Below are 13,685 nucleotides of genomic sequence, written 5' to 3'. Positions count from 1 at the left end.
TGGTGGTTATTTTCAATGTTTCACCAGTATTTGGAGTATATATGTTTATAATGGTTATGTCTTCCTGTTGAATAGTTCCCTTAACCAATATGTACAGTGGTACCTTGGTCCATGAACTTAATTCTTTCCATGATTCTAGTTGCAAACTGAATTGGACAACAACCACATCAAAGCCAGGGCTTTTGATAACTGTTCTCAATACCAACAACAGAAAAATTATATGACAAGGACAAGTCAATACATATCAGTTATAACTGTCAATATAAGTGGTCTCAATTTATCAATCAAAGGGAAGAGATTGATAGAATGCATCAAGAAACAAGATCCACCAATAAACTGCATAAAAGAAACACATTAGACTTAAAAATAAATTCATAGACTGAAAGTCAAAGGATGGAAAACAAAACTCCATGTGACAGAAACCCCTTCCTTCCCCGAAAAAGTATAGATAGCTACTCTATTTGCACACAAAGTGAATTTCAAGCCAAGACTGATCAAGAGAGACAAGGTCACTGCATACTTGTTAAGGTAATACTCCAAGAGGAAAGGATAACAATCATAAATACATATGCACCAAATACCAGCACAGACAATTATATCAAATAAATATTTATGTACATCACAAAACAAATAAGCATTAATACAATTGTAATGGGGGATCTCAATACCCCACTGTTACCAATAGACAGATCAACTAGATAAAAAAGGTACAAAACAATACCAGAACTTAACCAAACCTTTGAACAAATGCACCTAGTAGATGTTTACAGTATTCCACCACACAACATCCTAATACACATTCTTCTCTGTTGTGTACAGTATGTTTTTAAAAACAGGTTACATACTAGCTCATAGAACATACTTAAGAAATGCAAAGGAATTGAAATTATCCTATGCATATTATCAGACCATAAAGCAATGAAACTGGAAATCAATGGCAAAAGAAATAAAAAGTTATATAAACATATGAGAATTAAACAACCAATGGACTATAGATGAAATTAAAGAAGAAATTAGTGTCTACAATTAAATGATAATGCCAATAAAACATACTGAAACTTGTGGGACACAATGAAAGCAGACTTATGAGGGAAATTTATAGCAGTGAATTTCCACATCAGAAAAACAATGTGAGCTTAAATAACCTAATGTTGAACTTCAAGTTTCTACAAAAAGAAGAGCAAGTCAAGCCCAAAGCTTGTACAATGGATAAAATTATAAAGATCAGAGCCAAAATCAATGCAACGGAGAGTAAGAAAACAATAAAAGAATCAATGAATTGAAGGATTTGTTCTTTGAAAGGTTAAATAAAATTGACAAACCCTTAACCAACCTTATCAAAAAAGAGAAGGTCTGAAATCCAATCAATTAGTAATGAAAAGGGTGAAATCACAACAGATCCTGTAGAAATCTAGAAAATTACCAATACCTACTCCCAAACCCTGTATTCTAGTAAGATGGAAAACAGAAAAAATGGACAGATTCCTAGATACATATAAATTATCAAAGCTGAATCAAAAAGATGTAAAAATTCTAAATAACTCTATTAGTCAATGAAATTGAAGATAAAATTAAAAACCTACCAACAAAGAAAGCCAAGGTCCTGATGGATTCATTGCTGAATTCTACAGGAAATTTAGAGAAGATCTACTGCCACTACTCCTCAAACACTTTAATGAAATGGAAAGGGAAGCAATACACTTGAACTCATTCCTAGAAACAATCATTATCCTGATACCAAAACCAGAGATGGACCCATCCACAAAAGAGAACTACTCGCTAATCTCCCAATGAACATAAACACAAAAATCCTCAATAAGATACTGCAAACAGAATGCAGCAAATCAGTAAGAAGATTATACACCATGACTATTTAGGATTCAACCCAAGAATGCAAAGATGGTTCAACGTACACAAATCAATGAATGTAATACACTATATTAACAGAGCCAAGAACAAAGACCACATGATCATCTCAGTAGAGTAGAAAGAGCATTTGACAAAGTCCAACACTCATTCATGATAAGAGCTCTATATGCAAAATTGAAATAGATGGTCTTTATCTTAACCTTTTAAAAGTCATCTATGACAAACCAACAGCCAACCGCCATACAAAACAGTCAAAAATTGAAAGCTTTCACTCTAAGTTCAGGAACCAGACAAGGATTTCCACTATCACCACTTCTATTTATTATAGTTCTACAAAAATCAGCCAGAAAAATTAGACAAGGGAAAGAATTAAAAGGAATAAGGATAGGAAAGGAAGAAGTTAAATTATCATTATTTGTGGATGACATGATACTCTAATAGAAGACCCCAAAAACTCCACCAAAAGACTTTTACATTTAATAAGCAAATTCAATAGCATAGATGAATACAAAGTCAATACTCAAAATTCAATAGCAACAGAGTAGTTGGATATAAGGTCAACATTTAAAAAACAATAGCCTTCTTATATACAAATAGCAGACTCACTGAGAGAGAAATTAGGGAAACAATTCCTTTTACAATAGCATCCAAAAACATGAAATATCTAGGAATCAGTCTAACAAAGGAAGAAAAAGACCTCTACACTGAAAACTACAGCATTCTGGAAAAGGAGATTGAGGAGGATATAAGAAAATGGAAAGACACACCTTGTTCCTGGATAGGAAGAACCAATATAGTGAAAATGGCCATACTTCCAAAACTACTATATAGATTTAATGCAATGCCGATTGAAATTCCAACAATATACTTCACAGAACTAGAGAAAACAATTCAAAAATTCATTTGGAACCAGAAGAGACCTAGAATAGCAAAAGCAATTCTGGGCAACAGAGACATGCCTAGGGGTATCACCATACCCAACTTGAAGCTATACTACAAAGCTACTGTGATAAAAACAGCATGGTACTGGCAAAGAAACAGACCTGAGGCTCAGTGGAATAGATTAGAAGATGCAGAAACAACTCTAGGCATGCTCAGCCACTTCATCTTTGACAAAGGAGCCAACCACCCTCATTGGAGGAAAGATAGCCTATTTAATAAATGGTGTTGGAAGAAGTGGATTTCAACCTGCCAAAGATTAAAACTAGACCCATATCTATCACCATGCACTAAACTAAGATCGAAGTGGATTAAAGATCTTAATATTAAAACAGAAACACTAAACTTGCTGGAAGATAAGTTAGGTAGAACTCTTAAAGATATTGGTATAGGAAAAGACTTTATGAACAAAAGTGCAATAGCGTAGGAACTAGCAGAAAGAATCAACAACTGGGATTTCATCTATTAAAAAGCTTCTGCACCACAAGAGAAACCACCAACAGAGCTAACAGACAACCTACTATGTGGGAAATTTTTTTAGAGGCTGTAACTCAAAGGGCTACTATCTAGAATATATAAGAAATAGAAAAAAATCAGACCCTCCAAATACAAAGACTCAATTCAAAAAAGGGCATCTGAAATGAACAGACATTCCTCAGACAGAGAAGTAAAGGCAGCAAATAAATATATGAAAAAATGTTCAACATCACTGGTCATTCGAGAGATGCAGATGAGAACAACCCTGAGATTCCACCTCACCCCAGAAAGAATGGCTGCTATCATGAAATCAACCAATAACAAATGTTGGTGGGGGGGTGGAGAGAAAGGAACCCTTCTCCATTGTTGGTAGGAGTGTAGACTGGTGCAACCACTATGGAAATCAGTGTGGAGATACCTCAGAGAACCAGGACTAGAGGTCCCATATGACCCAGCTATTCCCCTGCTGGGTATTTTCCCAAAAGAATAAAAAGAATCATACCACAGAGATATATGTGCAACCATGTGCATAGTGGCACAGTTTGTAATAGCTAAAGCTTGGAAGCAGCCCAAGTGCCCATCAACTGGAAACTGGATAAAGAAGATGTGGTTTTTTTTAATAAAATGGAGTACTACTCAGCCATAAAGAATGAAAAACTAGAGTCATTTATGCTAAATGGATGCATATAGAGGCCATACTCTTAAGTGAAATAAATAGGACACACATGTAAAAACTGAATAGTTTCTCTAGTGTGAGAAACTGAGAGTGTAAATAAGGATTAAAAGGATTAATGTCTAATAATCGATACTTTGGAAAAGTTCCAAAGGGGTAGGGGTGGTGGGAGGAGATGGGCAAAGGAAAGAATGGAAAGGAAAAATTATGAGAAGAGAAACAAAATGGAAACGAAGTCTATGTAAATAGGGAAGGGTGGAGGGGGTGAACCGTGCACAGGTAATGGGGAAAAAATAAGAACCAAGATACATCATGTACAGGTACAAGCACCCAATGATAAATGTAAATGTATTGTATACCTAAAATGTACCAATAAATAATTTAAGGAAAAAATCTAAAAATCAATAGCATTCCTTTACACAAATAGCAAACTGACAGAGAGAAATTAGGGAAACCATACCTTTACATTAGCATAAAATATTAAATAAAATACTTAAGAATCAGTGTAACAAATGAAGTAAAAGACATTTTTACATTGAAAACTATAGTACTCTGAAAAAGGAGATCAAAGAGGATATCAGAACATGGAAAGATATCCCTTTCTCTTGTTTAGGAAGAACCAACATAGTGAAAATGGCCATACTTTTAAAATTGTTACACAGATTTAATGCAATCCTGATCAAAATGCCAATAGCACACCTCACAGAATTAGAGAAAAAAAATCCTAAAATTCATTTGGAAACAGAAGGGACATAGAATAGCAAAAGGAATTCTGGCTAACAAAGTCAAGGTAGGGGACATCACAATCCCTGGCTTGAAATTATACTACAAAACTACAGTGATAAAAAGAGCATGGTATTGGCACAAAAAAACCCACCACAAAACAAACAAACAAACAAACAAAACAAAACAAAACCAGACCTGAGGATCAATGGAACTGTTTAGAAGATGCAGAAATAACTCCAAACATACGCAGCCACCTTTTGTTTGACAAAAGGGCCAAACACCTTCACTGGAAGAAGGATAGCCTCTTTAATAAATCGTGCTGGAAAAACTGGCTTTTCACATGCCAAAGATTAAAACTAGACCCTTATCTCTTACCAAGCACTAAACAAAATTAAAATCAAAGATACAAATATTAAAACAGAAATACTAAATCTGCTAGAGGGTAGACTAGGTAGAATTCTTGAAGATATAGGTATAGGCAAACAGTTTATGAACAAAACCCTGATCATACAGAAAATATTACAAAGAATCAACAACAAAGGGTCTCATTAAAAAGTTTTTTCACAGTAAAATTAAACACCAATAGAATGAAGAGACAACCTACAGAGTGGGAAGAAATTTTTGCCTGCTATTCCTCAGACACAAGGCTAATATCTAGAATATATAAAGAACTCAATAAATCAGACCCCCAAATTTAAAGACTCAATCCAAAAATGGATATCTGAAATGAATAGACACTCTTCAGATGATGATGTACAAATGGCAAATAAATACATGAAGAAATGTTCAAGACTACTGGTCATGCAAATTAGAACATAACTGAGATTCCATCTCAGTGTAGAAAGAATGGCTGCCATCAAGAAATCAACCAATAAGGGCCTGGGATTTAGCTCAGTGGTTTTGCCGCCTGCTGGGCAAGCTCTAGGCCCCAAGTTTGATCCCTCATACAAAAAAGAAAGAAAGAAAGAAAGAAAGAAAGAAAGAAAGAAAGAAAGAAAGAAAGAAAGAAAGAAAGAAAGAAAGAAAGAAAAAAGGAAAGAAAAAAGAAATCAACCAATAAAAAATGCTGGAGTGGATGTGGAGAAAAAGGAACACTTCTCCGCTGTTGGTGGGAGTGTAGACTGGTGCAGCCACTGTGGAAATTAGCATGGAGATTCCTCAAAAAACTAAAACTAGAGGTTCAATTTGACCCAGTTATTCCTGTTTTTGGTATCTTCTCGAAAGAGCTAAAAGCATCAGACCACAGTAATATATGTGCACCCATGTTTATAGCAGCATAGTTTGTAATAGCTAAAACTTGGAAATAGCCCAGATGCCCATCAATGGACTAATGGATAAAGCAAGTATGGTTCTTAGTTACACAATGGAGTACTACTCTGCCACAAAGAAGGATAAACTTGAGACATTTATAGGTAAATGGATGCACCTTGAGACCATACTCTTAAGTGAAATAAATTTGACACACATTTAAATACCACATTGTTTCTCTGATGTGAGAAATTGAAAGGGTAAGGTCCAAAATGTATAATAAATAAGTTGAAATAGGAAGAAAATATTCAAGTGGGAAAAGTAATAAGAGAGGGTGGAGAAAAAAGGAAGGAAAGGAAAAGAAAAAAGAGAATAAAGGAAAAATAATAACAAAGCTTTGTAAATAATAACAGGAAGAGTGGTTGAAGGGAGGTGAGGGGATTGGAGAAAAAAGAATCATGATATATTATGCACAGGTACAAATTTCCTATGATGAACCTGAACATTATGTATATCTAAATTGTACCAATAAAATTAACTTTAAAAAAATAAGCAAAGAAGGACAAAGGAAAATTCTCCAAGCCCCAATAAACTGGCAAAGAAAGGAGGAAAGGAGAGAAAAACAAACAAACAAACAAACAAAAAACAAACCCAAAACCAAACCAAAACTAAAAGCATTGCACATAGCAGATAAAACAAAAACCAAAAAATCAAGATAAACAAAAACACAAAAAATCAAAGCCCCCTCCCTAATACAACAACAACAACAACAACAACAACAACAAAATTTGTCTGTGATTTTGAACGTGTGATTTTCTTCTGAGAACTACAATTTCAGGGGAGTGTCCAAGTCAAGATGCGTCCCTGCTCATGCTGGTGGATTAAAAAGCAGTCACATCCCACCTGTGTGCTGCATGGAGGCATCGGCAGGCAGTGGGATTTACATGGCTCCCTGACCACAGCTGTCTCTCACAGGTGTCTCTCACCCAGTCATTGTGTGCATGCAATACTGGAAGCCCAAATTGAAGCCCTCTGTGACTGCTCTGAGTTCCAGATTCAAGCAATCAACTCTCTGGGAATGGCCTCTGACTAAGCACTCTCTCTAGGTGGTATGGCAAGTGCTGGGACTGGAGTCATTTTCCAGCTGTTTCAGCTTACAATATCCAGCTCACAGCGGTCTGTACTTGCTGGTGTTTCTCCCTCAAGTCCTCTGGACTCCCCCACCTTCACTGTGTCTCTGTAGATTTGACCTTCATTTATAGCTACAAGGCAGGGCTGGGGAGAAAATGCAGACTGTCCCTTCTCTTTCTGTGTTGTGTTTTTTCTCTCCCATTTCTCTGTAAGTTTTAATTTTTCCATCAGAGTGTTTCTGATTCCCTGAGACCAACTTTCCTCTTTTTTTTTTCTCTTCCCCAATTTATTTTCCAATATCTGGATTCTCAACCTCAGAGAGGCTGAGCTATTGTTTGCTTACCACTCTACCATTTTCCCAGAAGTCCTAATTTTTAAAAATATTAATAAGTTTAAAACATTTTCTGGATTTCTTTATTTTAAAAAATTCATTAAGTTTATTGGTACATTTTCAGTGTAAAATATGATCATATTCATCATTGGGAATTTGTATCTGTACATGATATATCTTGATTCTTATTTTTTCCCCATTCCCCTGCCCTCCCTTCAACCCCTCCGCCTCTCCCTATTTACACTTTGTTTCTGTTTTTTCCTTTTCTCATATTTTTTCCCTTCCCCTCCTCCCTCCCCTCCTCCCTCGCCTTCCCCTTTGGACCTTTTCTTCCTTTTTCACATTATCTATTATACATTTTGATACTCATTTACACTTCCAGTTTCTCACGCCAGAGAAATCATTCAGTATTTACACGTGTGTCCTATTTATTTTATTCATCTTATTTCTATTTTATTTAGTATCTCCAGAAAATTCTCCATATTCTATTTATTCATTTAATGAATATTTATTGGTAGCTTATTATGTCCTGAGCCCATAAGGTATTGCAAGTAGGTGCATGGGGGAAGGCTGAGAATTAACGTTCCCAGAAACAATTTTCAATCAATAAGTGATGGAGTTCTAACAGTTTTCAAATATGTTCCACACAGTCTTTCAGGGAGTCTTCAGTGGGACTGAGCCTCAGATCTCCAAAGTAGACTGGAGGATCACCAGGAATTCAAAGCTAGCCTGGCTACGTAGTGAGACCCTATCTCAAAAATCAAAAATAAATAATCAGAGATAGAAGTAATTTTTAAAAGACATTGCTGAAGTTATTCATTCTACTCTGTAACTATAACCAGTGTGATTCAAGATTGGTCAGAATATGGACCAACTTCAGCAGCAGCTGTTTTTGAAATAGACCAGAACACCTCCTGCCTCAATTATATGAAACAGTATCTGGAATATGGGACTTTAAACATCATCTTTTGTAGGATTGGCTATACTTTTCTATGATTACTATGATAATTGAACAAAGTTTATCAATGATTAGATTAAAAAATGACTACTTTATGTCTTTGATATTTGTTCAATTTTTATTTTAATTATTTTTGAAACAATAATATATTAACATGACCTCTAATTCCAGTGGTTAGAATTTCATGACCAAAGTCAACAAGCTCTCAGTTGGCCTGGTGAGGTTTTGTGGTAGAACACAGTGTAGACAAACATGCGGGGGTGGGTTCCCTAGGATAAGACATGCTGTGAATGTTCTAGATGATTTTCCTTGCGACATTGGATTTTCTGATAAACTGCTGCCAGAGGGATTGTTACCTCTTCATGGTTTGGATGACTTTTCCCTAGAACTGCTCAAAATACCATGTTCTTACCCCAAGGCAATGTTATACTCAGGGAAGAATGATGGTCCTCCTCAGGGCTTCATTTCTATCAGAATTCTGAAATTTGGAGATAACCTAAAGGAAACTAAAGGAATTATCATAAATTTGCCAAGTGTAAGGTTCTAAATTTTAGTATTCTAGAGTACTTTTTAGTCTTTTGTTCAGTGTTCTTGGATTTAGTTATTTTATTCTACAAATCTCTACAGTCCTGTGTGGATATTTCAAACCCTGTGTGGCTGAAAATGCCACAGTTCAACCTTCTGTTTGTGAAGCTCTGAGAGGACCAGACTTGGTTGTCTTCACATATCATAGCAGATGAATTCACGAAATAGGGTTCTTCTACCCCAACTTCAGACCCATGAATGGACATATGACCTTAGTGCACGTATCTCTCATTCATTCATTCATGTATGATGTGATCATAAACTTTCAAGACACAATGCCCTAGACCACTTAGAACTGTCTTGTCACTATGTAATTGAACTTATTTCTTCTCTACAAGGGCCTTTCCATGTTGCTTAGGTGTGTACTTGTTAGAGAGCTTTTCTAAGAATTCCAAATGAGAAATACTGCAAAACTATTTTTGGCTTTCTTTTCAACCTATCTGAATTTCCATCTTCTTCGTTTTTAGGAGATAATAAGTCTCCTAGTGACATTAGTGATGTATTTATCTTATTCTCATTCCTTTTGAACTTTAAATTTCTGGAAAGTTTACTTATTTTATTTTTAGGTAGACTGAAATGTCCCTTATTTACATTCAAATTTCTCCCTATCTAAGTTCTGTAAAAGAAGAAAACAAACATTGTAGGTTGAGACTATTCAAATTTACCTTTTGAGATGTGGGTGAACAAGATTAAAGCTCAAGTCATCTCTAAGTTCTCATTCCTTCTTGTTTTCCTGCTTTGTTCAGTAGCATGGTTTCACCTCCCAACCTTTATATACTGCCTTATTCTTACCTCTTCTTTATATCTCCTTGTTCCAATTGAAATCTGGCTGCCCTTCTCATTGATGAGCATTTATCAGATACTAATTGTGTAAACCTTTCATCTAGTGGCATCTTGTATCTTACCAATTTGCTGAATTCTCAGTGTTTTAAAAGAGCTTTCATTTGTCATCTCAAGTTCATCAAATGATTAAGATTCTGAAAAGTTTTCATTTCTCAGCTGCTTCCCTTTTTCTGCTAAACAGAGGTGAACACATCATTAGAATTTGGATTTTATTTTATAGAAATAAAAATCCATTATAAGTTTTGGCGTGAAATAGGATAAAAAATGTGTATGATATTCTACAAAAATATGTGTGAGAGTGTACAGGATTGCTTGTATTAATACATTACTATAATGAAACAGAACTAAGAGAAGGAGAGAGACAGGAATTACAAATAAATTGAAAGAATTAAAAATAAAATCACTTCTCCACTGATCAATAGGATGCAAAGAAGTCCTTTGGTCACAACTGTGTCATAAAGAAGATAGGAACAAGAATAATGTAATTTTGTTGAGATAATATAGAAGAGATGAATTAAATTTCATTGACTATTATCCTTTCATTGCCACTGAATAGCAACTTATTTCCTGTTGAGACTGAATATGGTGACTTGAAATGCAATTTCAAAGTCATGATGGAGATAGTAGTCTTCTGGAGGAAACTGAAGAAGTGAGTAGCTAAACAAATGTCATCATCAGGTCATTGTGCTAGTAGGACTCATGAATAGAACTTTTCCTTAGGGAAGGATCTCACAAGATACACTGAAAATTTTTGTTAAGAACCAACTCATGTGTTGATTCTTGTGTCTTGTAAGAGATGAGTGGGGCAAGCCTCAGGACATCGCATCTTAGCGTTCTGCTACCTTCTGTGGGATCTGCCTCACTCAGCCTCACTGAGCCTCTATTCAGATTCCTTTGCCAGAGCGGAAGGGAGGTTTATAGAACTCCAGGAATCCTGACACTCCATGGATGGCTGTAATTACTCTTTTCTTTTTGGGGGTGGGGGGTGGTAAGGCTTATGAAACTGAAAATGGGGTCAGGGATTTAGCTCAGTGGTTCTGCCACCTGCCTCCCAAGTGCAAGGTCCCGAGTTCAATCCCTGGTACAAAAACAAAACAAACAATCAAACAAACAAACAAAAAACCCTGAAAATGTTCCTAGACTTGAAAACCCAACTAGCTTCTCCTTAGTTTTCATGATAACAAAGCTATCTTTGCTCTGATGTAACATAAGTCAGTTTAACACAGCAGTTAGAAACTCAACAACCTACCAAGACCGAGCAGTACAACACAAATGTCTGAATTAGGTTGAGTGTTAGATTGCTGGGAATGAGGTTGTGTGGTGAACTGGGTAGGCATGCTCCACCTAATGACATGTGGAGGGTATTGGAAATTAAACATCTGTCACTGCAAGGTAAACAACAAGAATATCTATGCTATTGAAAGGTTTAATACTACTTATGTTAGTTTGAGGTATAGAGGGAAGGAACTCCCACTGAATTTTAGCTCCTTTTGCATTATGAGCTGGTCATACAAGTTGGACTATATCAAATTAGATGTGTAAATTAGACCTCAGCTTTCATATCTGCTCACGATTGAATTAAAACTAGGAAATTAAAAAGCAAGAATGGCAATTCACTTGAATTGTTTGCATGGCTGGCCTCATTGTTATTCTAGTGCTTGCAATAAGGTAGTTTTTGCATTATTAATAATTACATTTATTCCAGGTTTCTCTTACATCTAGCCTTGTCTGAAAAACCTAGAACAGCAAACACAAAATCTAAATGTTTTTCAATCTTCAATAAAGAGGGAAAGCTAGGTGTGGTGATGCACGCCTGTAATCCCAGCACTTGGGAGGCAGAGGCAGAAGGATCCCTGCAAGTTCAAGGCCAGCCTAGGCTACATAATGAGTTCAAGGCTAGTCTGAACTACGTGACAAGACCCTATCTCAAAAAAAAAAAAAAAAAAAGAGGGAAATAGAATGCCGTTTACTTTCTCTTTAGAATTTTTACTCTGAGAGAAATAGTAATCATAGCCTAGTAGTAATATTAATATTCTGGACAATACTGTCAATATTTATCAACAATTAGTTTAATTTATCTAATTAAATAACAAATTTTCTATGATATAGACTTACGTGGCTTTAATTTATCAAGCATTTACATTTTTCGCCATAAAAATAAACCTTGATATTTTAACAAAATTCAACAGAAAAACAGAATTATACCGGTAACCAGAAATTTGTTTAGGAACACCTCTGCATTTCAATAAAGGATATTGTAAAGCAAAGAGAATGAGGTTTATGATATTTATATCATAATAAGGTATTTTAACATTAATTTCTAAATGGTTGTAATGCAAGATCATACAAGATCATTTTCTTGAAGAATAAAACAGAAACGTAGAAGTATCTTTTCATATAAGATGTATATGATAGAAAAGATAGGACATGTAAGTATTTTTTCATCCTGGGGATTTAGATTTGGTTTGCACTCTTCATTCAATTCCTTGCCAATGAAATTTTCCATTTTAGGGAAAACACCCACTACACAGCATGTGTGTATGTCCAAGGGTTTGTTTAACTTAAAGAGATACAAAATCTACATGTTTTCCAAACAAAATTGGCCAGTTCAAAGTTCTCTGACCAGTGTAAACTGAAGCAATCAGGCAGCCCTGGTGATACTTGGTTAAAATGTCAAAGGTTACCATGCGTGGGCTTCAGACTTTGTTTAGAGAAAGAGTGATAACCTTGACTCTCTTAAGTACAAGTTTTAAAATCTGAGACTCACTACTCACATTTTAATCATTAATGTTTACCTTGATGCTTGGGTTGTCTTGTAATTTCCCTTTAGCTTGCACCTTCAGATTTTTTGCTCAATTTCCTCTTTTCATTTGATAAGTTCTCAGTTTTATTTAATGGTTTCTGAAAGACAGATTTTCACTGCTATTTTATAAATCATAACCAAACCACAATTCTTATTTCCTAATTTCATCCTTTTATCCGCCTTAAAAATAAAAATAAAATAAATTTTGGGGGCAGATGTTGCTATGACAAAATTTTATTTGATGACTATACATAACAAATGTATTTCCTGTATATTTGGGCAATAGCTAGTGAACCTTCCTGTTCTTCTGTGGGGTATGGAGGTATTTTAAATGACTACTAAGACAATGGAAAGCTTCTTACTCCAAGTTAGAAGAATGAGGTTTCCATCCAGGTCTACCACTTATGAGTATTTTTATCTTGGGCAAGTTTGTTCTCCTTGGACTTTCCTTATTGCCTACTGGTCCTGTTAGAATTATTTAACCTTATTGATAAATAGCATTATTACAGTTCTTGTAAGATCCTGGAATGAAAGATTAGTACTGCTTTTACTAAATTTTAAAGATCACATTTTGAACAAAAGATAAATATTCATGGTGAAATAATTTCTTTTTTCTTTGCAAGTTTAATCATAGTCATGGGGATCAAACCCAGGACTGTTATAATTAGCCCTTTTTAAAGTTTTATTTGCCAGGGATTTAGGTCAGTGGTTCCAGCGCCTTCCTCCAAAGTGTCCAGGCTGGGTTCAAGCTTGGGATCTTCCTGTCTCACCCTCCCACAGTGCTGGTATGATAGGCATGTGTCAATATGTCAGGGTTAAAGATTATATTGATATTATATTATAATAAATATAATTATATTATATATAATATAATATTATATTATATTATAATAAATATAATTATATATAATATAATATAATATTATATTAATATGCAAAATCAAATAAAAATCAGCCTGTGTCAGAAAATTCAGGTGGTGATTTGTCATATACTAAATAAACTGATCAATAGATACTACAGGTAATAAACATGTAATTTTGTTGCAATAAAAGGAAACAAGAAAATCGGCTGTTTTTCTAAAAAAGAGTTTAAAATTTTGTA

The 13,685-nt window shown here is 35.0% G+C and overlaps 1 long non-coding RNA gene across 6 annotated transcripts in view; it reads right to left on the bottom strand.

Moving 5' to 3' along the window:
- LOC110347553 (uncharacterized) overlaps positions 1-13,685 on the bottom strand; it is an 86,828-nt gene that overhangs the window by 40,087 nt on the left and 33,056 nt on the right. For 3 of the 6 annotated variants that reach the window (XR_002392255.2, XR_015441653.1, XR_015441664.1), the window contains exons 3-4: positions 12,576-12,681; positions 9,843-9,953 (exon numbers count right to left, since the gene is read on the bottom strand). This is a non-coding gene — a long non-coding RNA (uncharacterized LOC110347553). The remainder of the gene's footprint in view (positions 1-9,842; positions 9,954-12,575; positions 12,682-13,685) is intronic. The other 3 variants (XR_015441654.1, XR_015441657.1, XR_015441674.1) reach the window with 1 other exon arrangement.

This window comes from Heterocephalus glaber, unplaced genomic scaffold (assembly GCF_053883595.1).
Source record: "Heterocephalus glaber isolate CG9 unplaced genomic scaffold, H.glaber_assembly_v1.0 deba00000281, whole genome shotgun sequence".
Taxonomy (NCBI): domain Eukaryota; kingdom Metazoa; phylum Chordata; class Mammalia; order Rodentia; family Bathyergidae; genus Heterocephalus; species Heterocephalus glaber.
The sequence above is the reverse complement of the archived record's forward strand: the minus strand, read 5'-3'. Positions and strand labels throughout refer to the sequence as shown.